This window comes from Podarcis melisellensis (genome assembly GCF_964234715.1).
Source record: "Podarcis melisellensis genome assembly, chromosome: 11".
NCBI classification, from domain to species: Eukaryota; Metazoa; Chordata; class Lepidosauria; order Squamata; family Lacertidae; genus Podarcis; species Podarcis melisellensis.
Genome location: NC_138543.1, coordinates 34,358,732 through 34,386,023, shown reverse-complemented (window position 1 = coordinate 34,386,023; position 27,292 = coordinate 34,358,732). Strand labels below are relative to the sequence as shown.

At 42.2% G+C, this 27,292-nt stretch overlaps 1 long non-coding RNA gene across 2 annotated transcripts; it reads right to left on the bottom strand.

Moving 5' to 3' along the window:
- Positions 1 to 325: 325 nt before the first annotated feature.
- LOC309379920 lies at positions 326 to 25,392 on the bottom strand. 2 transcript variants are annotated; one of them, XR_014172675.1, is made up of 4 exons: positions 24,888 to 25,392; positions 14,108 to 14,259; positions 4,363 to 4,408; positions 326 to 2,560 (listed from the first exon to the last, which is right to left on the bottom strand). It is a non-coding gene; the product is annotated as an uncharacterized lncRNA (long non-coding RNA). The 2 variants fall into 2 exon arrangements; XR_014172676.1 differs by lacking the exon at positions 24,888 to 25,392 and having other exon boundaries at positions 14,108 to 14,760.
- Positions 25,393 to 27,292: the final 1,900 nt, after the last annotated feature.

Here is a 27,292-nt window from a genome sequence, read left to right as displayed (position 1 = left end):
GAAGCGTTTTGGTTTTTTTAATAAATTTTTGCTTTTTCTTTATTTTTTAAAATTAACACCGACTCTTTGTCCATCCACTTTTGAATTTAAATTGTACACCCACACCCACACCATCAGTGTCTTACAAGGTTTGGCATGATTGTTAGGATGACAAAGGAGAAAAATTGCTCAAACATTGGTTTAATAATAATAATAATAATAATAATAATAATAATAATTCCTTCATTAATTAGCAAGTTAAGCTTTCAAATGCATACTATCTGGAAGCAGCACACAGGATCCTGATCAAAGTCCCATCCCCTGGAATTTATTTTTTTAGTTCTTACTTTCAAGCCTGATCATTCCATTCCATTCTTGGTTGGTTTGTTTTTTCACACTTTGTGTCTTTGCCAGACTTTTAGTTGTGCTATCCATGAGAATTGGTGCAGCTCAACCAGCGTAAAGCTGCCAGTCCTCATCGTGGTTGGTTGTCTTGTCTTAATGTTGTATAAGCAAAATTACTTTAAAATGCATGCATGCATGCCTAAAAGGAATTATGATGATGATGCCTGCCTACATAATGATAATGATGATGATGATGTAGCTCAACTCTTCACACTCTTCACCATATGGGAAACACAGTAATCTTACATTGCATTCCTTTGAGTGCTTACACAGAAGTAAACCCACACTGCATTGCGTGGGGCTTACTTCTTAGTAAGAATGTTTAGGATGGCATTATCAGTCTTAAGACTCTTCTCATGCTGCCATAGGCTAATTCTGCAGACTCAATTATGTGCATTTCTTATGTATTCCTATTCGCTTTAATGAGAAATGGGTGTGAGTGCAATTTTGCAAATAGCGAGTAGTGGTTCTTAGCATGGCTAGCCAGAAAGGTTTTTAAGAAACTCTGAACAATAGTTTGATTTGCAGACCACTGTTTTGATTTGCATGTTTATGACCAGCTTTGACATTTTCGGCTATTACAGCTGTATCAAGGGAGGCTGTTTGAGTGGATTCTAGAACAAAACTCCTTTCAAACTTTGATTCAAATGTACCGATTGCCTGGGGTGGAGGAAAAATGAAAGTGTTCCTAAATGCCATCAATCATTTTTCAGTGAAGCCTAGTGTATTGGCTATTGAGGGCCAGTGCCCTCAGGACAGCTGCACTGGGGTGCAGTAGGACTGGTGATAGGATTTGCTGCAGGTCACTCTTTGCTCTAGAAAGGGTTATTGGCATTTACTGTTTGTTGGTTTAGGAATCACTGCTGAAGTTGGCTCTGAAGAGGATTCTTTTACACAGCAACAACATAAAATGCCAGTAAGTTTAGTAAGAAATTGTGAAAGATGGGAAACCCTCTTTCAAGTAATGCATAGTGGATGACTTAAAAACCTGGGGAAAGCTATAGAACATTGCTTTTGCAAACAAACACAAAACAACCCCAACTTAAATTTGGTTTGTATAAAGTCTACCACCACAAACCCTTTATGCAAGGGTTGTCTCCCACTTTTGGTTTGGAGGTGCCTCTGCCCTTCCATAAAAGAAAAAGCAACCTGTAAAGCCTTGCCAAACTCATGTTTTTGCATTCACTTAACACAGGCATGCATTACTCCCAAGGTGTTCTGAGTAAATGGCTCAAAACCCTTTGTTTAGGGAAGTGACAGAATCCTGTCTGCAGCAGCTCTCTCTATAACTGTTTAGCTTATGACACAAATCTGTTTTGTAATACCATCCAATTTCCTGAAGCGCCCGAAGTCTCCACAGTTGTATTTCAAAGCAGTGGTTTGCTTTCAAGTCCTTGGATTTAATTCCTGGGCCTAGGTTGAAGAAAACAAAAAACCAGGGTGGCCCCTAGCCCTGCAGGCAAATATTTTGGGTTCCCGCTCTTTGAATAGACGTGGGAATCCTGGCTTACTACTTGGCGATTCCAGTCCGAAAAACACCCTACACTTCTGAGAGAAATGCAATTCACACCAGAGTACACACAAAAACCTTGGCATAAGACGAGAAAAGTTCTTATTTTGTGGGCTGGTTGCTGTGGAAACGTGGAACAAAGGACAGCCTACCACTTCTGGTATAATTGTGTAGGCCCTTTTTTCTAGGCCTGACACCTGTCTGAATAAGAGTGATTAGAGCTCAATAGTGTCCCTTGTCTGACAATTGAAGATGCGGTTCACGTACAAAAAAACGGGGGGGAGGGAGGGGGGAGGAAAGCCGTACCAGTGAAGAAGTAAAAATATCTATGTTGTCTCTCTTTGTTTGCTACTACATTTTGAGGTTTTGTAAAACTGCATTTTTTTTTTCACAATGTGAAACTGAAGGTCAATAAATTATTAGAGATTTTCTCTTCAATGAACAAGTTCTCCTGAGGTTTTATTTCACTAGCAGAAATGTTTGGGTCCATTTAGACTCTCACCTTAACAAAAAAACAGGGCATCTCCAACAAGGAGCTTGCAGATTTCCTTTAAATGTCTGCTTCAGTTACACTTGGAATGCTCCCCTTTGTCCTGTCCTGTCACTCTTGCTATGAACTAGCTCTGAAAGTTCAACAGCTAAAATGACAGGAGCTTTAAGACAGCTCTGTGGACAGGAAATGCAAGAGTTTGTAAAAATCCCCCTGCCCCATAGCTCTTGAAGCATGGCTTTGTGACTGATATTACTTCAGAAGGAAATTATGCAAGTCAAATCCTGCAGTATTATTCCTGAGGGGGAGAAGGAAAAAAAAGATAATGTGGGTTTCAATAAAATGCATGCCTTTTAGTTTTTAATGTGTCGTAAATAACGTTGAGTTTCCTATTTCCTTAGCACTCATCAAGTCCAAATCGGGGATGGGCCACTTTCTGATCATTGGCTCTTCCGCAAATCCACCTTTTTTTAATGTTGTTTTATGTATTCATGCAAGGGCACAGGTAAAACTACAAAAAGAATTCTGATGCCATCATGGGATAATCTGCTCAGGAAATGGCAAAGTCAGCATTATGACACAGTAATCTTGATGTAATCATATAGATGTGGTTGGTTTTTGTTTTTTACAGCGGGGTGGTGGTAGATAAGACATAAAGGAAAAGAAAGCCGCGGTAAACTGCATGCACTGCATTATGTTAAAAATTTGGAAATAATCAACTAAAATATGGTAAATTCTGAAAGCCTTGGTGGCAGTGCAGAAATAAGAGACCATGAAATTCAAAACACTAAAGTCCAGGGATAAATTTGGATGAGTTGAACTTCAAAAGCATTCTTAGTCTTACAGTTAACAAACTGTGAAATCCAGTCAAAGATAGGCATGTTTTGAGTCCCAATGTCTTAATTTATTTCTGAATGAAATTTTACATAGTTCAAATACTGTACACTTAATTTTGGATTGAAAGTTACTTAATTTTGGCTAGGAAGGCCTTTGGGATTTATTTATTTTTAAATTAAAGAAGGGAGATCAACTCTTAAGTACCCTTCTTTTGAAGGACACTCTTTTTGTTTAAAACAACAGCAAACCAACAAAACAATGTTCAGGTTCTCAGGAATCATAAATGTGATCACATGAACATTTGAAGAGCTAAAGACTGCACACTGAAATATGCAGAGTATTCTAATTTTACAGGAGGCTCCTATTTTAAGCCTGAGGTGCAATTTCTTTCCTTCCCATATTTCTACGTATGAGTTTTTATTATTAAATTATTACTATTTATTAAATTGTATACTGCCCCTCACCTGTAGCTCTCCGGGTGGTTCACAGCATAAAAATACAAGCTAAATACACAGAATACATAATAAAAACAAGAACAAAACAAGCCAATAGCCTCCCTCCCCCTCCCATAAACACATTTAAAATTTTATAGGATGCTAGTTGGCTAAAGGTCTGGTTGAAGAGGAACATTTTTGCTTGGTGCCTAAAGGTGTATAATGAAGGCGCCAGGCGAACCTCCCTGGGGAAATTATTCCACAAATGGGGGGCTACGGCAGAAAAGGCCCATTCTCATGTTGCCACCCTACAGACATATTAAAAGACTCTGTTATAGGTCACAACCAGCGTTTTGAGTTGTGCCCAGAAATGGACTGGCAACCAGTGTAGCTGTTGCAACTTGGATATCACATGCTACTTTTAATTGGTCCTGGCCAAGGGCTTGATGGCAGCAATGTGTTGTGCCAAACAGAACAGAAGTAACATCAAAAACAAGCCAAGGCCAATCCTTGGGTCAATGTACAATGGGGGCATACTTTATCCCTAGGCCAGGGGTGGCTGCCTTCACTATGGGGCAGCCCTCTGATGGCCAAAGCAAAACCACTGGTGCCAATGAAGTCTTTCCTTCTAAGCCTAACTGCAGCATGGGGGGTGGTGGTGGGATTTTCATTGTGATCATGGTGACGATGGAGACGGTTAAGCCTACCTTCTCAGATGCTGCATTACCAATGAAGATTGTCTTGTCCCAATGCCTGTAATCAAATAAGGAAGGCAACAACATGATTGCAGGCTCCACAGTTAGCACTGCATGGAGCTAGGCCCTCCGACTTAGGGATGGGCCAACTTGTTGCTTCAGTTTTCTACATTTCTGCAGCAATTTGCAAATGTTAGTTAAAATAATCCTCAAACTCACCAGCGTTTTGGTGTGAATTTCTCTTACTAAACACATTTTTGTATGCAGTTTTGACTAATGTACACATTTCTGCGAGCAATTCTCCTCCCCCCCAAATATTATTGTATGTTATTTCACTAATATATGCATTTATATGCACACTTTACAATAGTATGTCCATTTTTTGTACACTTCACTTGGCCGGGCAGCTGCACTGCAAGATCAGGAGAAGTGCAAAATTTAAAGGAATACTGTCTGTGTTTGATTCAGAAAGGATGAATAAGGTAAGTTCACCTTTAAATTTCTCCTCCATCCTCAGACTGTCTGAGAATCATAGAATTGTAGTGCTGGAAGGGACCCTGTACTGAATCAACTCCCTGGTTCACATTGTACTATCTATCTTGACTGATACAGTCCTCCAAGGTCTTAGACACAGGACCCTCACTACCCTGCCAACAGGCATCTGGCAAGGATTGAATTGATGCTCTTCTACATGCAAAGCATGCCTGTGCCACCTGAGTTAAGCACACGAAGCTCCCTTTGTAAAAATGCAAAAGATTCCATGTGCTCCAGCACCTAAAATGTGCATATTGACAACAAGGCCATCTGTCTTGTATGTGACTTCCATAACAGTTCACAAATGGAGAGCATCCTTTTCGGTTGGAGACCACACAGTTAAGAGTGTAAGTTAACCTCAGGAGGAGAAATGTGTGTAAGACATGGCCAGGCATTCTAATGTGTTTGGTTAAGTAAATTACAGGCCCCTTATAATCAGGTTTGGGCTACGCTTTGGAACTAACAGTGCTCGGAGAACCTCGAGGAACTAATTTAGGCAACATTTTCTCCCCTATGCTACTTTGCTCAGTTACCTTAGCAACCATAATCTTTATCTCTGAAGAGGTGGGGAGCCGTGAAAGAAGGAAAGCAGGAGAAACTGCAGCAAAGACTCTTGCTAATCCTCTTCTTATGCCGTCAGATTTCAGCTGCTATTATTTTACACTCGCATACTAGGTGGTACTGGGGAATGTCCTCTGAGATGGTGTGCTGATGCTGCATGGCTTTTGTTTGATGCTTTGATTTCACAGAAAAATCTCACGGCTGGCTTCACGCCGGGTGCTACTCAGATGATATATTTCAGTGGAATTATACAATCCAACACATAAATGATAATTGTTATCCCAGCTGTTGCACCGCCAGTCAGAGGAGCTGGAGGTATTTTGCAAGAACACGTGGAAACCTCTGTGTAGTTGTGGTGGTCAGTTCCGAAAGCTGGCAAGGTCAGGCAGCTCCCAAGGACAGTGGATGGATGGAAATTTGAGGGATCTCCATGTGATGCTCCTCTTTGTCCTCCTAGCACACAGGAGGGGATGCTCAAGGTCATCCCTTGCAGGTCTGAAGCCAGTCTAAAAGTTTGGACTGGGGCACCAAAGAAGTTGGGAGTAGAGTAGAGTTGCTAAGCTGGTTGGATGGTGTCTTCTATGCCTCCTTCTGGCAACTCCTGCAGCCAAGCTGGTGCCAAACGTATTGCTCTGCTTTCCAGTGAGGCCAAGGAGGAGGTATTGTCTGGGCAGCCCAGGACCTCACTTTTGCTAACACAACAACGCAGGCGCAGTGAGTCTCCAGTGGTTTGACTTTACCCCTAGAGGCGCACTCCATTGTCTCTTAAGACAGATGGATGTCAACATTATTATATTAATTTATTATAATGATCATAATGATCATTATTACTGTTACCTCCATCTATCCATCCTCTGGCTGCCTTGGCTTTCCCTTCTCTTTACTCTTCCTCAGTTTTCTTTAGCTCCATTCACTTCCTTGTTCCCTCCCATCCATCTTATCCTGTGATACGTAGAGAAACCTGAAGATTGGTTTCAGGCACACAAAAAGTTGTGTATAGACAAGCTGAACTGCTATGGGAGGGACATCTTCATTCAGCTACTTTAGAACATGGAAGTTTGATAATTATATAACAAGACAGTGAGAGTGAGACTTGACTCCTGTTTCTAGAACCTGTGTAGGTTTAAAGCTCAAAGTGACAATTTCCCCCATCCCTCACAGAATTTGGACTGCATGTATTCTGGCAGTTTTGTGTCCTAAGCAGTTAGAATGTTCACAAACATTGAATGCCGCTGTAGCAATCCGTGTCAGGGCCTTTACTGCCAGAAGAGCGATAAAATGACACTACTAGATGGCAAACAGTCAATTTCACTCCAAAGAGGAACTTCAAAAGACAAGGAAATGTCCTGTTATAGAGAGACATTACCAATAAGGGCAAGTAGCTATGCACTGTTTTTTTCTTTTTCTTTTTAAAGAGTGGCATGTATTTTATTAAACACTCTCCCTCGTGATTCTGTTCTTGTTTGCATCAGAGTTCAGAGAGCATTTGTATTACCAGCAATGGTAGAGACCATTTGCCCCATTGCCAAGAATAATGTCAGCCTGCACCACACAGTTTTAAAGTCTCTGGGTACCTTTTGTTACATTTTCACTTCTTTTGATAAATACAATAGAAACTGAGTCTGACTTAAATCTGGCTCTGGGAACACAGGGGTGGTAGAAGGATTCTCTATCTGATTAGCAGCTTTATTTGTCACCATCTAAAGCTGGACACAGGTCTAGAGTTACGATCTGCAGCCCCCTATAAGTTCTCTAGCATTGTAATTGGACCTTGACCTCTCTGAAAGCAGGAGGTGACTCAAAGAAGTTTCTGAGAAATCAGACCTTCTAATCTGGATGAAGGCCTGAATGAAACCTTGTTAGGGAAGGGATTAAATCCCAGCAGGCCTTGCTACTTCTGTGGGGCTGTTTGCAAAGGCCTTTGGCGGTCTTCTGCAGAAGGCTGGAGGTGGTCCTTCTCAGTTTCATCTGGACACACAGGAAGATTGGAATTCCCAGCAGGTACCCAGGAGAGATGTCACTTGGACTGAACTATCTGTCTTGCCTGTAGCTGCTGCCCAAATGCACAAACTTGGCTTTTTCTCATTGTCTTTAAAAGACCACCGTCCTTCCATGCTGCTGCCAGCAAAAGATGTCAAGTGAGAAGAGAACTCCCTTATGCACAATATGTGGTTGAAAAGCAGGCGCAGATCCAGGAAATGTGTCGATATAATTTTTCTCCATGTATGCCAACGTTGAAAATTTAGGTTTTATTCTGGTAGTGAGAAATCCTTTTCTACTGCTATCAAAAGTAAGTGTATCTAATGATGCACTGGATGAAGTCTAGTAAGTGAGAGTAAGTATTGCTGTAATAAATGGGAGTGTTTTCCTGTTACTGAGACCTATTACTGAGAGCAGTAATTATTGTGCTTAGGACCGGGGGTGGGGGGAATGGGGTCATCCTGTTTTTTATTATGAACAAACCTTGGAATAAATAGAAACAGATCTTCTCAGCTGCCTGGATGTTTCAAGGAGAAGGTCCAGCTCCTGTGAGGAAGAAGACAGAAGGAGCTTTCAGGCCAAAAGTGCAAGTTAAGAGAAGGCTTTATAACATCTCGAGCCACAGTAACTGAAGCAGCTCTGAAGGGCGACATGGAGAATTCAAGGCAAAACGTAACATTTTTGTCATTGGTGCAAGAGATTTTTCTTCCCAAAATAACCAGTATGGAAGGGGCTATGCTGGATCAGAGCTGGGGATGGGGGCTTTAACCCTTTGCAATCACCATGGCCATAATTAGAATGCCCCCCCCCCTCTTGACATTCAGTTTGCAATGGAAGGAAAGTTTTTTGTAGCAGTATTTCAACAGCTATAATGTCATTGTTCTGGTCATAACTTTGCAGATAATATAAGACTTTATTCAACAATAATGGAAGAACATTGGGGCTCATTTTGATGCCTTGCTTGTTTTATTCATAGTCCTTTATTTGAACAAACCCTCTGCTTGAAGGGATGTCTGGTCTAATGCCGGTTTAAAGATAAGTAAGTTTAGGAAGGGCAAGCAGGAGGGACCTTAAAGTTGCCTGTCAATAGTGAGTGCCGAGACAGCAGACAGGTTACTTGGCTACAGTCTTTTCCCCTATAGCAAGATGCATTGTATTTCTATTCAGATTGCAGTAATTTTTTCTAAATTTGCATCTTTACATACTAAGTAGCATATATATATATATATATATATATATATATATATATATATATAATGAAAATCTGTCATATTCTGTCCTCTTTTGGAGGGGCGATACATAAGTGGCCATTCTGCTCAATAAACAGTTAATAACACATACATTGTCTAGGTTCAGCCCCTGCTATGAACTCTAATGGTAACACTCTTTTGACTGATAAGAATCAGATTCTAGGGGGCAGAATTCTTTAAGAACATCCTGAATCATGACTCATTTGCCAGCTAAAAGGCTATACAGGAATTACCTCAGTGTGATACAATCAGCTTCTGGCCCAGGAATCTTACATGGCTGAAACCGAGGAGGCCATTAAATCCTTATCTTACAGAAAGGCAGCTGGTACTGATGCTGCGATGCCGCCTTAGATTGACTCGAAACCATCCCCAAATATCTTTTTTAACCTCATGCTGATTTCACCACATCCCTCAACGAATGTGGCATCATGAAAAGATACCTGGGGCGTGTAAAGATACCTATGTCGTTCGGTGGCATGAAAGGAAAGGAAATTGTTTCCTCTGAAATAGCCACAGAGGGATTTCCAGCTGCAGATGGAAAGAATCATCCTCCTAAACAACTTGGACTCACAGTACCTTAAAGACTGACTGATTCTTCATGTTCCACCTCATTCTTTGAGATCTTCTATTGGGGAGCATTTAGCGTAGCAGAGCCTGCCCTGTGGAAATATTTGGTGGTAGAAGTCTATCAGGAGCCATTCCTGCCTTCTTTTAGATGCTGTTTGAAATTTGTGCTGTTCAGACTTTGCAATGTTGCTTTTTAAAACCATCTTGCATTTATTGCTGTTATTATTTAGATTACTGTGGTACCTTGGTTCTCAAACTTAATCTGTTCCAGAAGTCCATTTGACTTCCGAAACCGTTCGAAAACCAAGGCACGGCTTCCGATTGGCTGAAGGAGCTTCCTGCACTCAAGCGGAAGCTGCATCGGATGTTCGGCTTCCAAAAAACGTTCGAAAACTGGAACATTTACTTCTGGGTTTTCGCCGTTCAGGAGCTGATTTGTTCGTCAACTAAGCCGTTTGAGAACCAAGGTACCACTGTGCTGTTGTATTATATTTTTATATTGTATGCCAACTTGTTCTCTCTCTCTCTCTCTCTCTCTCTCTCTCTCTCTCTGTGTGTGTGTGTGTGTGTGAATGAATAAATAAATAAATAAATAAATAAAGTGTCTGACTAGGACCAGGGAGGCCCAACTTAAAATCTCCACTCAGCCATGAAGCTCGCTGGGTGACCATGGCCCATTCACTCTCCCCACCTTTCTTAAATTACAATAAAGCAGAATAAAATATCAAGTCTATGAATGCTAGGCAGTCATGATGGCTATATGAGCCCTCCAAGGTCAAAGGTCACTGAATACCTGTTGCTGTGGGACAACAATGAGAGCAGTCTAATGCCCCCATGCCCAGCTTGTAGGCTTCTCAGAGGCATTTGATGGGCCACTGTGGGAAGCAAGATGTTGTACTAGCTGGATCTTTAGTCTGATCTGCCACTGGCTCTCTTATTTATGAAGGAGCTGTAAAAAAAAGGGAAAAAAGAATAACCAGCTGCTAAATAGATGTGCTGACTATTCCTCTAAGAGAAGCCAGAGGACATGCCAAGTGGCCTTCTTGAGCCAGACATTTTACAGCATAGTAATGACCACCAAGACAGTTATTCTTGTATTTAATCTTTAAAGTACTTTGAACAAGGCTTTACTGAAGGATGTCAAGAGTATGTGTGTACCATATACTTATGGTAACACATACTCCCTGTTTTTGGGGGGCTTGAAGGGACATGGACTGTATCAGGTGAAACACAGTTACCAAGAACAAAACACTTGGCTATTTGTTGATTTTATAGAGGCATGTATGGTGTGTTTATGATAGATCCATTCCTTGGCCCTACCTATGGTTCAAGAAGATCCTGGTTGCAGGACAGTCAACTTCAGAACTTTTACTGGGCAAGCAGGCCAGCCGCATTCTTGGAAAAATAAGCTATTGAAGCACTATAGAAAAACAACTGTGTAAGATAAGAATGGGGTAACCTCAGCCTTGAAGGCCAAATTCCAGGGTTCACTATCAGGCCCCAAAGGACTCTCCTAGGCCATGGTCCCTCCTCAGGTCACATACCTACAGACTGTGCTCTGCATCCTATGTGAGTACTTTCCCCTGTTGGAATGGACTCTTGAACCTTGAGACTGATAAGAGTCACACCTATTATTCTGACCACTTTTGCATGTGGCCCCCGGAAGGTCCCCCATGAAGAAATGCAGCCCCTGGGCTGAAAAAGCTTCCCCACCCCTGGCATAAGACAGGATTTCTCCTGCAGGAGAGTCAGTAGGACAGCAAGCAGCAAACAGAATCAGAGGCTGCTTGTTTATCTGCGTTGCATAACAGAAATTAAATGCAAACCACAGGGAAGGTAGTTCTTTCCTGCTTAAGGAAAAATATATATATTATCAGAGACAGGCTTCTATATGGTTATTCATGACCACATAACCTGTAGGCTGAATAACTTTGCTCCTTTTCAGCAAGCCACAAATGCAAATAATCTGTAGGCAGAACGGTGGTAAGGACAACATCCCGATAACTGTGAGGCCTCCAGCCCTTTCACAGACATGCCACATTCTAATAACATCCTTCCTGGTATTTTAAAAGTTTTTCATCACAAGGCAATTTCCTTTGAACATAATCATTGTTTTAATTAAGTTCTGCATATGTAGTACATTGTTATAAGCTCTCATAAAACACTGTGTACAATTATGTTTAGAGTGTACAACTAAATAAGAATTGCCATTAATGAAATCCCTTATCAGAAGACCAAAAAAAGAAAAGGAAAAAAAAGCCTTAGCTGGAGCTTAGGCAATGCCTCTTAAACATGTATTCGGCATGAAAGGAAATAATTTGGTCATCTGAAGGGCATGGGAGAATCTAGGAAGGATAAATTAGTTGTGGGGAGGAAGTAGAGAGGATGGAGGGTGGTAGCAAAATTCTGAGGGGTCCCAGAATAAAGGGTCCTTGCTTTGTTTCCTAGATTTAAAAGAAGGTATGATAGTCACTCCCAATTTCTCTAATGTTCTAATAAGTTAAAGTAATGGCAGGTTTCAGCAATTCTAGGGGAAATAATATTTTTACAGGCAAAGTTCCATTAGGCAATATTTGACATTTATTGCATATATAGCACATTGCAGAAAATCCATTAGCAACTGATGGGTTGTTAGGAAGGAGATTCGCCAGGTTGTGTTTTTACTCCACTTCAGGTGATTAGCACAGAATGACTAGTGGTCTAATTTTCATAGAAATGTTAATATGTGCGACACCTGGAACATAGGAAGCAGCCTCACAGTAGGTCAGACCACTAGTCTGTCTGGCTCAGTGTTGTCTACACTGATTTGCAGTGGCTCTCTAGGGTTTCAGAGCAGGAGATTTTCCCAATCTGACCTGGAGGTGCCAGGATTGACTTTGGGACCTTCTGCATATGAAACACACGCTCGTCCACAGAGCTTATCTTTGCACAAATGTTTTTGACAGAGGACTAAAATAAAAATATATTCAAAAATATTTTTCATTAGACTATCAACAAAATATATTCCAATAAGGTATTAGGTGGCTGTGGCAACCCAGTAAGATGGGTGGTATATAAAGTTGTTGCTGTTGTTGTTACTATTTTCTTTGCATGAGCCCTCTTCCTCCAGTTTTAACAGTGGAGCGAGGTTGTCCCATTGTAAGGGATAATAAATTATTTGATTTGTTCACATACTTTCTTACAGAACTAGTAGTCAAGAAAATGGAAGGGCAAAGATGGAGCCCAGTCCAGATGGAAACACTGAATTTCCAAATGCTTGTGTGTGATGGTTCTAGGGGTTGCTCATGCGTAAACCGGTGCCACACCTGGCTGGGTTGCCTGAGTGAACCTTTTCTGTCCGGACAGCCACTCGCCCGTGGCTGTCTCAATCGCTGGCAGAATCCGTCAGTGGGCGTTTCTTGAACTTCTTCCAGCAAAGAAGCTCTTTGACGCCTAGTCTCCGCCTACTCTCCCTGCGCGGAAGCCTTCTGCGCATGGAGGGTGTGGGCAGCGGAGGACCCGTGCTCTCCCCGCTGGTCCCCGGCAAGGAGTCATGGGACCGCCTTGCCGATTCCCCCATCTGCCCCCCTTCTCCACTGGTGCTATGCTGATTCCCTTCCTCAGAAGATGGGCTGCATCTCCCCATCCCGGGACACTCTCTGGAATCCCTCTGGAGCCCTCTCTCTCCCTCCAGCCTTGATGGCAGTTCCCTGACATTGTGCATACCTGATGCCCTTAGTAGCTCAGTTGGTAGAGCACGAGACTCTTAATTTCAAGGTCGTGGGTTTGAGCATGTTGGGCAAAAGATTCCTGCATTGCAGGGGGCTGGATTAGATTACCCTCGTGGTCCCTTCCAGTTCTACAGTTCTATGATTCTACTCTCTGCCTCAAAGGTACACAATCCAGAGCAAGGACTCTGTTTTACTCATTGTCCTGAGCATGTGGTTTTGCATATGAGACTTTGGACCGCTCACCTTGGTCAGAGTGAGCTGACCAAGCTTTCTGGTCTAAATAAAATTTAAAAATATTCTATAACATTTCATAATCCAGCTAGGTATCTCAATGATTTTGCCTTTGAGACAGAACATTAGAAAGTGGGTGCAGGTTTTACTGAGCAAGTAGGGAAAATACCAACTCTGTGTTTTTTTTCTTACTATTCTGCCTGTAAAAGTAAATGGGAAATAGTAAAATCAATAAATAAATTTTAAAATGAAAGCAGATTACATTGCTTTCCACAGTTCCCTACCCCTATTGGCTATAGGCCCCAGACAACTCCTCTTAGGAATCAAACCCCTGTGAACACGCACCTTGGGAGTAAACTGAACACAAGTGCAATTTAGGCATCTAAATAATCAAGCCAGACTGGTTGAAGCATTGGAGTTGTCTCTATGTCCCCTCCACCATCTCAAAAAAACCTTCTACGGAATAAGGAGATGCCCGTGGTATTCACACTTTTACAGCCATTTTATACCACTTTATCTTCACAACAGCCATGTGATTAGGCTGAGAGTTGGTGATTGGCCCAAGGCAGGAAATGAGTTCATTCGAAATGTGAAACTGCACAAGCTCAGAGTATATTTTGTAGTCCACAAAAAGCTTATGTCATAATAATTGCGTTCATCTTTAAGATACCACAATATTTCGGTCACATTGATGCATTCCTTGTTGGGAGAAAAAGGGTGTTTTGGGAAGTGCACAAGAGCCCCCAGCCACTTTAACCCCCCTTCTCCCCCCCCTTAAATATGGAAAATGTGACACTGTGTATAGATGTTTTATCTATGAAGGCCTGAGCCACTTACTCTAGGAATTTAAGAGCATGAGGGGTTGAGAGCTAAAGGTTTTGAAAAATATCCCTGCAAAGTGATTTACTGTGCTATGTGGCGTACCTGCAAAAGGAGTTAAAACACCCTGGGAAGTTGCTAGGGAACCGAAGTTGCTGCATCATTGACCATCCAATGAGAGATCGTTCTGATGATGTAATGCTTCTGTTTGGTCTGTGCTGATATCATTTTAGGAGAAGCCAGGATGCAGTATTGTTCTGAAAACACAGGAACAATCCAACTTGAATTAACTATTTTTTTAAAAAAATTGAGGCTGGTTTGGTTCTGCTCATTGCACTGTTACTATTACAAGGTAGGGAACGGAACCTTGCCTCCATAAAAGCACCTCAGTGTCCACAGAAATGCATAGATGTGACACAGTTCACCTAAGATTAAAAGCTGAGCTATATTTTAAGCTCACCCTGGGAGATGCTGAAAATAGCAAGTCTAGAGATGAACTCCTCTCCTTCATGCCATAACAAGTTGGAACATTCACGGTACTGTGAATACTTCCTGCATAGTAAGTTTTCTTGCCCCTGCCAGTACTGGCCACATGGCAAATGGGAATGAATAAATTATCAGTGTTGTATAGTGGTTAGAGGGTTGGGCTAAGACCTGGGAGGCCAGGGTTCAATTCTCACTCAGCCATGGAGCTCCTTGGGTAACCTTGGGCCAGTCTACCTCACAGGGCTGTTGTGAGGATAAAATGGGGGGGGGGGAGAGAAGGGTGTACACAACCTTGAGCTCCTTGGAGGAAAGATGGGAGACCAGTGAAAATAAATAAATAGTGTGCTGTGTATTCCTAGATATCATGGCCAAGAGGGGGAATCATCATAATCTACTCCAAAATTCTGTATGCATTCCATTGCACATATAAGTGACCCAATCTCCACGTGCAAACTACAGACAGGCTCCCAGGATTTATTAGGCAACCTGTTGTGGTCAGAGGAACTCTGTAAGAACTTCCATGCTTTGAACCAATGTTTCTCAAAATTGGCTCCCCAGCTGTTGTTGGACCACAACACCCATCATCCCTAGCTAGCAGGACCAGTAGTCAGGGATGATGGGAGTTTCAGTAATCCAGCAGCTGGGGACCCAAGTTTGAACAGATCTCTAGCTGGGCTGTGTAGCTTCAGTGTGACCCAAGCAGCATGGAAGGGCTTCTCCACACTAGAGCAAAATGGGGGTTTGCACCAGCTTGTCTTCTCATTAATGAGGTGACATCATCCCCATCCCTAAACCAGGGGTCAGCAACATTTTCCAGCTGTGGGCAGGTCCACCATCCCTCAGACCATGTAGGGGGCTGGACTATTTTTTTGGGGGGGGGGGGAATGAACGAATTCCTATGCCCTACAAAAACCCAGAGATGCATTTTAAATAAAAGGACACATTCTACTCATGTAAAAACATGCTGATTACTGGACCGTCCGTGGGCCAGATTGAGAAGGCGATTGGGCCCCATCCGGCCCACGGGCCTTAGGTTGCCTACCCCTGCCCTAAACCTTTCTTGCCCAAAATGTATATTGTTGTTTTGTTATATTGTAACATGATTTTTTTTTTAAAAAATGTGCCCATTGTTTACTGTTGTTATTACTTACAATATATAAAAGGCCATCAAAGTTTTATAATGAATATGAGTGTAGATATAAAATCTGTTCCTTGTTAGACTCAACGCCAAACATTTCTACCTAAAGATAGCATCTTAAGTACTCACCACAGAATCTTTTTGGTTTTTGCTAGAATGCAATTCTTCAGGTTGTTCTTGAAAAGCACAAGAAATCATGTAACATCACAGCTGTTAGATTACTGGTAGTGACTGATGTAATTACATGACACGCCAATTACTGTGCATTTGGCATTACTGTTTGGATAATTTCAGCATTCAGAGTGAAGCTAAACAGGAAGCTAAGAAAAGCAATGGTAGTAATCTGTGGCTATCCATGTGCAATCTGTAGTTGCCTACATTGACCATTGCTGCTACTTTACCATTTCAGAAGGCCAAAGAATTGACTCAGGTCTTATGAAGTAATAAATAATGGTGTGATGGAGGAAGACTGATGCTCGATAGCCTTTTCTCTTTGGTGCAAATGATAGCAATATTATTGCACATCAGTTATAGTACTGTGAAGCCTTGGCAGTAGGACAACCAAACTGTGGCACTGTGACTTTATTACTTAAGTCTATCTACTACAGGGGCCAGTAGGACCAATGCAAAAAAGAGGCATTTTTTTACGTGCAACAATGCAAAAACAAAACAGAGAAGAGCTGTGGTAGAACATATGCTTAGTGTGCAGAAAGTTCCAGGTTCAATTCCTGACACCTCCAGGTAAAAATGAATGGACCCATTAATGTCTGGCACATCCAAGATATGCATGGTGATGGGAATAAATCCATCCTATCATGTTTCTGTGCTGGGCAACATTTTTTTTTTTATATAAAGAATGATGGACCATAATCAATTCCCGTTGCTCCCAGGGGCACTTCTGTTCAGATGGCGCTAAGTCCCATGTACCAACTTCTTCAGGTAGTGGGTGGCTGAATTGCCTGTTTTTAAATGACCCACTCCCGACCATGATCTGTCAGCCTGAGGATTCCAGTATGAAATCTGAGTTTCATCCCTGATCCTTCACCTCTAGCGAGTCTGTATGGAGCTTGATGGGAGCCAATGGTCTGACTTGGTGTAGCTTCCTATGTTACAAAATACCTCACTTCCACCCAAACACATCAGCTGTACTGACCAGGAATGGTGTATTTAATCTTTTCAGCTACCCCATCTATTGCTGACATCCCTAAGATTCAATGATTCCTCCTCGGCTTCAACGCCATACATTTAAAGCACTGTTATGCCTCTTTAGCAGTCACTGAGAATCCTGGGAACTGTAGTTTGTTGCTGACCGGCATTCTGAACAAACAACATTTTCCAGGATTCTCCATGATTGCTAAATGGTTTCAATATACAGCATGGATGCAACCTAAATCTTTATGGAGGCACAGTTCAGCTCACGAGGGCAGGCAGAAGCACGTCTACCTTTGAAGTGGGCAGAAGTTGAGCAGCATAGGGACGTAATGCTCCTTGACTTTTCTTCCTACAGGGTCTCTGTCAACAGGATGCTGTTTGGTGAATAAGATGTTCCTCGTTCCTCCTTGTTCCTTTCTGCTGAGGCAGAGAGGCATCAATATGAGCTGGTTAGCAGACAGGCAATTGCTTACAATTTGTGCTGGCTCTCTGTCAAGTCTGAATCCCCCCCCCCCCTTTCAAGCAAAGACTAATATTGGAAGGGATGCCTCCGATTGCTCAACCCCTGCCCATTTTAGTGACATCCATTTAGAGAGTAAGCATTATTCAGAATGTCCTAAATCTAAAGCTCTGTAATCCTTTTCGGCTGGGGTGATGGTGGTGGTGGGAGGAAAAGCTAATTTCTACAAAGTCCAATTCATGTACACAACCACCACATCAAAACATATAAAAACAAGGAAACCCCATGCACCAGTTTTGAACCCTTTCATGTTACGACATCTAGTTCATTTATACAAATGTTATATCTTTGCAACAGCCGGGGAGTCTGCAGTTTAATACGAAAGTTGTTTAAAAGCAGCTTAAAGCATGAATGTGTGTGCTATTTGTAATAAATTAGACCCGTTGCTTTTAATTAAAGAGGCCGACCAATAATTTCAGCCATGTTTATGCAATTCTTCCCCCCTCCACCCATGACACTTTTTAATCTCTTTCCCTTTGTTTTCCTTTGACTGAATAGCTTAAGAAACAGTCTTTAATTAACTAACTGAAATGAGCCTCCTAACACTGAGAACTAGATTAAGAAAATCCTTTTAATTACTGGAACCAGATTTAAGTTTGATGGCGAAGGGTGGTTAAATACCCTCTTTTAAATTGGGCCTTAATTAAAAGCAGTGAGGTGCTGTGAAGGCCCTTTATTTACATGAGCAACCAGTTTGAGCCGAAACTTTGGCTTTGGTGGAACCTTGTGGGAGATCCACTTTCAAATCTTTCTTTCATTTAAGAATTAAATAAAAGAAGTTAGTTAACATAGGAAGGGATTGACCAAACATCGGGTTGCCATATAAATTCCATGAGTTCCTCTGCCCCGCAAGCAAATGCATATCTTGGAATTACCATTTGCTTGTGGTTGTTAAAATAACCCAAGAACATGTTTATGATTGAGTTCATAATCCAACAATATGCTTTCTCCTGGCAAGTCATAAGAAGCTGGAAATTTCAGATTTTGTATTTTTGTACATTAGCTGCATGATTCTAGATATGTCTGCTCAGGAGTAAGCCCTACTGAGTTCAGTAGAGCACACTCCCAGTTAAATATTGGATTGTAGCCTTAAAATGTTTTTATTGCAAACTTGGTGTGAGATAAAGGTCAGGCCCAGCCCAATACATTTTGTCACAAGAGGTGAACCACAAAATGGCACCCCTGGCCCTGTCACAAAAGAAGGGGTGAGGGACAATCTTCTTCAGGAACAAGGAGGGAAAGGAAGATTAACTTTGGGATCTGCTGCCCCCATGGATCCTGCCAACTGAGGCAGTCACCTCATCTTGGCTCATGGGTGGGCAGGCCCTGAAAGAGGTTCAAAAACAGCAAATGAAAATTCTGTGGCCAAAATCATTCTGCCTCATCTTCAACCATTTCTTTCCTGGGTGCCAGTGTTTCCAGTGACTTTCAATCTGTCACCTTTGTTGAGTACTATATCCCTTTCCTTCTTTGTCAAAACAGGCCTCAGTGCTGCATCCCGTGATGTTTTGCAGTTGGCACACTCTAATCTTATTAGTCGGCAAACAGCTGCCTGATTACAAGGTGTAGACTGCAACCTACTTGAAGGTTGGCCTTCTGTAGCAGGAGCATCCTTCTTTCAAGGTGTGCATAGGACATACAGATGTGTAATATTCAAGTGTTGAGTGTGCTATGGAAGTGCACTCATGACGTTTCGTTCTATTTTTTTTTAAAATAATTTTTATTCATTTTTCAAACACATAATAAGAAACAAACAAAACACAAAACAAAAACATACAAAACATTTAAATCATAATCTTATTTTCATCCACCTTCTTTCCTCCGACTTCCCCATACCTCCCTTTCGCTGCATCCTTATTTTGCAGTTCTTTAGCAACCCATTAGTCAGTTTATCTATTAGTTCCCTTTCATTAAATTTTCTTAAACTTATTAGTTACAGCTGTAATTCTCTACTTCTTACCCCTTGACATCTTAACACTCCTCAATTTTACAACAATTTTTAAGATATGTTTTAAATTTCTTCCAATCCTCTTCCAATCCTCTTCCAAGTCTCTTTCCCCTGGTCGCGGATTCTGCCGGTCATCTCTGCCAATCCCATGAAGTCTGTCACCTTTGTCTGCCATTCTTCCAGAGTAGGTAGTTCTTGCATCTTCCAATACTTTGCCAGAAGAATTCTTGCTGCTGTGGTAGCGTACATAAAAAATGTCCTATCCTTCTTTGACACCAATTGGCCAACCATGCCCAGAAGAAATGCCTCAGGTTTTTTAGGAAAAGTCCACTTAAGGACTTTCTTAATTTCATTATAGATCATTTCCCCAAAGGCTTTAATCTTTGGGCATGTCCACCAAAGGTGGTAAAAGGTACCTTCAGTCTCATTACATTTCCAGCATTTATTATTGGGCAAATGGTAAATTTTTGCGAGCTTGACTGGGGTCATGTACCACCTGTAAATCATTTTCATTATGTTCTCTTTTAAGGCATTACATGCCGTAAACTTACATGACGTTTCGTTCTAGGGTGGTTGGCTATGCTTTGTTAAGAATGCAGTACACTCCATCTGAAGCTTTCCTTGTGCTTGATCCAGAAACTGCAACTGTGCTAGGTATGCATTAGTGACTTGAAACACACCAATGCCATTCTCCCCCGCTCAGGGCCAGCCTGAGACATTTTGCCACTGTAGGCAAAAAGCCTCCCCTCCACCCGGCAGATCTGGGTCCCCACTCTGTGCCTGTCATGCCCGTGCTGCTGCCAGCCCCATCACGGCAACTGTACCTTCATCTGTGACTGCACCCGTGCTGCCGCTGCAACACAGCAGCAGCTGTGAGGGTGGGGTGTCAACAGTGAGAGCAATAGGACTGTGTTGGTGAAATGGTGCTGTGCAATGGCAGGATTGAGGAGGGGGTCAGATCTGCTGCAAATAGCTTCATCTGCCCCCCTGCTGCGTTTCAAGTCACATTTGCACATACACTGTCACCTGCACTTGTGCAGTGGCTTCTTGAAGTGTACACACCCCAGTTTCCCAATCGGATGGAAACTGGTTCAAGGGAAAGTGCACCAAACAGGAGAATTTTCAAGAAATACTACAGCATGCCTCTGGATTGTGGCTAACGTTGCGTGCACTTGGCTTCAAACATCAGTGCTAGAGCTGGAGCAAGTGGGATTGTGTACACAGTGCAGACTGCTGCAGCACAATTGCTGAAAGGAGTAAGAATCTCAGCATATTATGCCTGTGCTCCAAGATCTTCACTAGCTCTCAATTCATTGCCAGACCAAATTAAAGGCAGTCGAGATTCAGAGGTCGAAGTGGAGGCTGGAGAGGAGTAGGGAGAGGCTGCTGAAGTACCCCTCCTGCTGTCTCTAGCTCCCCTTCCCTCTGGTCTCCCAGAATATGAAGAGGAATGAGGAGGGCGGAGCAAAGAGAGACAAGACCAACGAGCCTCAAGTTGCTGGGGAAGGACCCAGGGGTGGAGTCTTAGAGAGTGGGTAAGACCTACTGGGAAAAGTTGCTATGATCACTAGTAAAGGTAAAGGTACCCCTGCCCGTATGGGCCAGTCTTGACAGACTCTGGGGTTGTGCGCCCATCTCACTCAAGAGGCCAGGGGCCAGCGCTGTCCGGAGACACTTCCGGGTCACGTGGCCAGCGTGACATTGCTGCTCTGGCGAGCCAGAGCTGCACACGGAAACGCCGTTTACCTTCCCGCTAGTAAGCGGTCCCTATTTATCTACTTGCACCCGGGGGTGCTTTCGAACTGCTAGGTTGGCAGGCGCTGGGACCGAGCAGCGGGAGCGCACCCCGCCGCAGGGATTCGAACCGCCGACCTTTCGATCGGCAAGTCCTAGGCACTGAGGCTTTAACCCACAGCGCCACCTGCGTCCCTTGATCACTAGATCTGCACTGTTTTGCTTTCTTTGAATAAAGAGTTAACTTTACTGACACTGGGTGCTTTATTACTAACCTACTCCTGGCTCAGACTCCTGACAGTATTAGGCCAACCAAACATGTCACAAGGTAGTGTACTTTACAGCATGCACACTATTTTGTGACATTTCAAATGGCCTAATAAAGGTATTGCCTTATTATGTACTGTGGAATCTCCCTTTTGTTTTTCTGAAGTAGTAGTGAAACCTCATGGCAGTGGAGAAAGGAAAGTTTTCCCCAGTGTTAACTGGGGAAAAAAGGAACAGAAAATGCGGGTGCCAACATTAAAGATTCCCCAGGCATAAACCTTTTGCTCAAGATATTCATATCTTAATGGACTCTTGTTTCTATTTAAGATTTTTGCTCCTGCTTATCCTTTCTCCCAGCAGCCAGCAGGGAGGCTGGCTAAACAATTGCCTTTCATCTGCATAACATGCCTTTAGCCCTAAGCAAAATTTCATTCCAGAAGCAATATATCAAGAGCATCATGGTCAAACTAAGCAGGCACATCCAATGTTGTTTATCCAAAGTTTTAATTTGCAAAGGAAATTGTTCTATTTGTGTGTACACGCACACAAATCGGATTTTTTTTTTTAATGCTGCGTTTGTCTTTTTCTTAGGAAAACAATGTCCTTACATCATTAAAATGTAAATGTTTCATTCAACTGATTTACTCTAGTATAAACTGGGAATAAGCAAACTGATTGAAAGTAATTTCACTTCACCCTGTAAGAGGAGAATCAGACTCAGGCAATGTTTTAAGACCATGCCATTATTTTACTCTGCCTTGCATCTATGGAGACTTCTCAAGGTGATTTTTATTCATTTTTATTCTTATTTATTAAATTTATATATTGGTTTATACCCATAGATCTCAGGGTGATTCATAACATGAAATTATAATATAGATAAAAATATGCAATAAAAATAAAAACAAAGTCAACTCAGTGAGTGATATTAGATGACATTTTAAAAAATATTTCTTATGTTACTTTCTCCTTCAGATAGCCCAGTGCTATTTTTGCACTGCTTAAATATTCATAAGCCATTTATATTTTATGGGGGGAGTTTAGCATTTAAGTTCCTGTATTTCTTCCATCCTGTCAAGCACACTTTCGTATAATGAGAGCCGCTTGTCTTCTACGATCAAAGAAATGTTGAAGCCTTCTTCTCCCAATCTGTTTTGGCAGAACGTCAACAAACTCAATCACTCCTTCAGCTGTGAAATATAATTTGCAGCTCTGCACTGCAACCAGGGAAAGAGCCAAACAAAGTTGATTTGGTGAAGGTTTCAGTCTATGATGTTGCAAGGGACACGGGGATGTTCTAAATGCAGAGTCTTTCACCACAGTCCTGAAAACGTGGTGGCTAGGAAGCTTTATGTACCTTTTGGAGCTTCGGATTGATATATCTCAAAACCCGGTCCCATGTTCCACAAGGGAAACGTCTTTTGAAACTTTCAAAAGCTGCTTGCAATGCGGCATGAAGATCGGCAATTCTAAGATGAAAAGTAAAAGCTGCACAGTTTGTGACCTCCTTTGCCTGCCTCTTCCACAAGAGGTCTGGAGGGTGGCAACACGAGAATGGGTCTTTTCTACAGTGGCTCCCTGTTTGTGCAACGCTGCCTCCAGGACGGTTTGGCTGGCGCCTTCATTATAAACCTTTAGGCACCAAGCAAAACTGTTTCTCTTTAACTGGGCCTTTGGCTGATTAACATCTTATACCCCTTTTAAATGTGTTGTGGAAGTGGGGATTATTGGGTTGTCTTTGTTTTCATTTTTATTATGTATTTTGTGTTTTTTATATTGTAATTTTATGTTGTGAACCGCCCTGAGATCTGTGGGTACAGGGCGGTATATAAATTTTAATAATAATAATAGTCATTGGATATGCCGAAACAGGTCTCTTAATTATAGCCCTTTTACTTTAGAGCAGGAGTGGGCAGCTTACAGTGAAGAGTCGCATGTGGCCCTTAGCCTAATTTCATGCTGATGACAAAGAGGGAAAAATAGGAGTGGGGATAAGGACTGGTAGAAATGGAGAAAAGCGAGGGGCTGAAAGTGAGGCGGAGATGGGCCACACCATAGATTTAAAGCATACAACTCCCTCCCCTAAATCCTGGGAACTGTACAGTGGTGCCCCGCAAGACGAATGTCTCGCAAGACGGAAAACTCACTAGACGAAAGGGTTTTCCGTTTTTTGAGCTGCTTCGCAAGACGAATTTCCCTATGGGCTTCCTTCGCAAGACGAAAACGTCTTGCAAGTTTGTTTCCTTTTTCTTAACACCATTAATGCAGTTGCGACTTGACTTTGAGGAGCAACTCATAGAACGCAGTGTACATAGTAGCCTTTTTTGAGGTTTTTAAAGACTTTGGTGATTTTTGAAGCTTTTCCAAAACTTTTTTTGCAGCCATTTGGTAAGTTAAGCTTTTAAAACTTTTTTTTGGGGGGGGGTTGGATTTTGGGTTGGGGTGTTTGGAATTCAAGGACTTGGTGTTGGGGAGGGGTTTGCAAGAATCTGGAAGCTTGTGTCTTTTTTCTGCATTTTTATTATTTTCTGTGACCATTGGGCCACTTTGCTGTTTTTTTAAAAAAATTCTGGATTTGAATTTCTGTGTGCTGGGTGGCTGGGGGAACAGTTGGGGAGGGGTTTGCAAGAATCTGGAAGCTTGTGGGTTTTTTCTGCATTTTTCTGATTTTCTGTGACCATTGGGCCACTCTGCTGTTTTTTTAAAAAATTTCTGGGTTTGAATTTTGAAATGCTCTTTACAGTATGTGCGACTTTAAAGAGCACTTAATAAACTCTTGTTGTACCAAATTTGGCTTTGTTTGGACTTTTTTTGACCATAGGAATGCATTAATTGATTTTCAATGCATTCCTATGGGATTTCGTGCTTCGCAAGACGAAAAATTTGCTAGACGAAAAAATTCGTGGAACGAATTAATTTCGTCTTGCGAGGCACCACTGTAGTTTGTTAAGAGTGTTGGGAATTATAGTTCTGTGAGGGGTGAACAACAGTTCTCAGGATTCTCACTTGCTTTAAATGTATGGTCATAGCTGTCAACTTTCAGGTTTGAAAATAAGGGATCAGCAGCCTCGAAAATAAGGTATCAGCAGTCTCCCCTGTCCCGGGGGACAGTCTACGGGATATCTAACAATCCGGGATAGCAGCAGGAAGCAGCAGGAAATGGTGCTGGAATAAGGGAATTTCCCACAAAAAAAGGGAAGGTTGACAGCTATGTGTATGGTGTGGATGTGACCATGGGGGGGGGGGAGTAAGACGAACCCTTCTGGATCAGGCCTAAGGCCCTTCTAGCCTAGCATCATGTTCTCACAATGGCTAGCCAGATGCCAACGGAAGCCTACAAGCAGGAACTGAGTGCAACAGCGCTCTCACAATTTGCAGTTTCCTGCAACTGGCATTCAGACACATTCTGCCTCCGACAGTGGAATGGGAAACAAGGGGCAAAAATAGAGAAAAATGGGCCGTGGCCACCTTTGTCTCTATTTCTGAGGGAATTCGGCCTTCAAAAAAGGGAAAAATAAGGTTCCCTAGGCTTGACTTCCAGTGTATCCACATCATGCTGCTGATTCTGTGCTTTAAAGTCAACCTAGAAGTTTGCATTTCCTCCCCAAAGCAGTGCTATTTTTCTAGAAAAAGAACTCACCATGAACACTTCCCTTGTTCTCTCAGAATGGCAATGGTGCCCACCGGAGAGCTGCCAGAACTGAGTTCCAGCAAGTTCCAGCTGAAAAAAAGCCCTGCCCAAAAGTAAATACCATATGGCACTATAACAGCTTATCACCTTGACTCCTGCCCACTAAGACCTGGAATTCCAATATAAATCTGGCTTAGAAATATAACATTAGTTTATGAGGTATTAATAACGCCAGAATTTTGTAAGACTGGTTGCTCAACCTTGTCCATCTCACAACATTTCTTTATTTGATACAATCATCCTTTCCCCCCAATATTTCGGTTCATAATCCAGCTGAAATGGAGGCCGTTTACATGTTATTGGCAAGTCAAGTGAAATCATTCAGTAAACTCATTTTAAATGAAATCACAACAAAATGCAGAGTACATCTTGTTTTTGAATGCTTTTTGTTTTTTATTAAATATTTTCATGGTTCACAAAAAATGTGCATTGTCTTTTCTCAAGTTGTATAGTTGGGGTTTTTTTTACATCTGATGTGAGACACTATATTGTTTGCGAATGTTTTGGCGGGGTCGCTGACCTGCAAACTCCTGGATGATCCCTGTGTTGTGAGGAGAATGCTAGGCCCAATGTTCTTGTGCTGCCGTCCTAGTCTCAGGAAAACCCACAGGTCAGTAACCTTTCTCTTTCTGACCTTTTAACTGGCTCTAGTCGGCCATGAAGACCCAAATGCCATTTTCTTTCAGATTCTCAGGAAGCTTCAGGCTTCTTTGAATCTAATTCTCCCTGAGAGTTTTGCTCTCATAAATTCAGGTCACTGATATTGCAACAGCGACTTTCAGTCATGTGTGAGAGGAGAAACTTTTGGGGCATCCATGCGTTACGTGACACAAAACAACCAAAAGAGCTGAGTCTCAGCATCTCACTCTCAGTAGTCAAGAGATCTGGGTTATCTCTGCTTTCATTTCCACGGAGAATAGTTTCTGTATAAACTCGGTGCAAACATTCATCTGAAGGACCATAGCTCAGTGGCAGAGCATCTATTTTGCTTGCAGAAGGTCTCAGGTTCAAGCTCCAGCATCTTCAGGTAGGACTGGGAATGTCTCCTGTCTGAATTCCTACAAAGTCTCTGCCAACAGGTATACGATACTGAGCTACATGGACCAGTGGTTTGTGTTATATACTGAAGTTCTCACCCTGGGCCAGCAGGGGGATACTGTAGATAGTTTTCACTCAGGTCCACATATGCAAATACAGTGGTACCTCGCAAGACGAATGCCTCGCAAGACAAAAAACTCGCTAGACGAAAGGTTTTTCCGTTTTCGATTTGCCTCGCAAGACGAATTTCCCCTATGGGCTTGCTTTGCAAGACGAAAACGTCTCGCGACGTCTAAAAACAAAGACATGTTTTGTTTATAAAGTTAATTTATTTTCCCTTCAGTTTTTGAACTGCTCTTTACAGTATGTGTGACTTTAAAGAGCAGTTAATAAACTGTTGTTGTACCAAATTTGGCTTTGTTTAGACTTTTTTTGACCATAGGAACGCATTAATTGATTTTCAATGCATTCCTATGGGATTTCGTGCTTCGCAAGACGAAAAATTCGCTAGACGACAAAAATTGCGGAACGAATTAATTTCGTCTTGCGGGGCACCACTGTAAGGGACTGAAAGTGTTGTTCAGTGATTGGATAGTTACAGAAAGTGGTTACAGTTGCGTTGTAGTGGAGCTCTATATAAGCAGGCTGGCTGAATCCTTCAGTTCAGTTCTGGCCTGTGAAAAAACAAGGGCTGTTTGAAGAATCGCTGTGTCGTCTGATATGTTCACCCACAACTTAACAGTTTGATTTAGTACAGGGCAGCTTTTTGGGTTTTGATGGTGGCACTCATAGGCCATGCCCACACCTTCCGCAAGTTTACAATGCACTGGGATTTTTTAAATGCAGATTTTCCAGCTGCACAATTTCCCCTTCAGGCGCCTCCCCTTACACACACAAAACTGAACGGATATAACATGTGCTTTGCTCCTTGCTTACACCCTGCTGATGTGAGCACACATAACTTATATCATGAAGTAGGAATGGAGGGCCCCTTGTACATCAGCAGGCTGCTCGAGTTCTTAAGATGTCCAGAGGAGGAGAGTGGCTTTTATTTTCCACTTGGCAGTCAAACAGCAGCTGCCTGAGAGAAGTGTGGGGTTTTCTTAGGAGCAACAGGCACCTCCCTGTTATTTACTTTTGCTCAATTCAGTCAACATTACTGTAGATAGAGGCCTTTTCACACCATCTCTCTCTCTCTCTCTCTCTCTCTCTCTCTCTCTCTCTCTCTCTCTCTCTCTCTCTCTCTCTCTCTCTGTCACCTGCTGGGATATAAGGTACCCAGGACCTAAAATGTTCAGGGCTTTGTATTCCAAAGG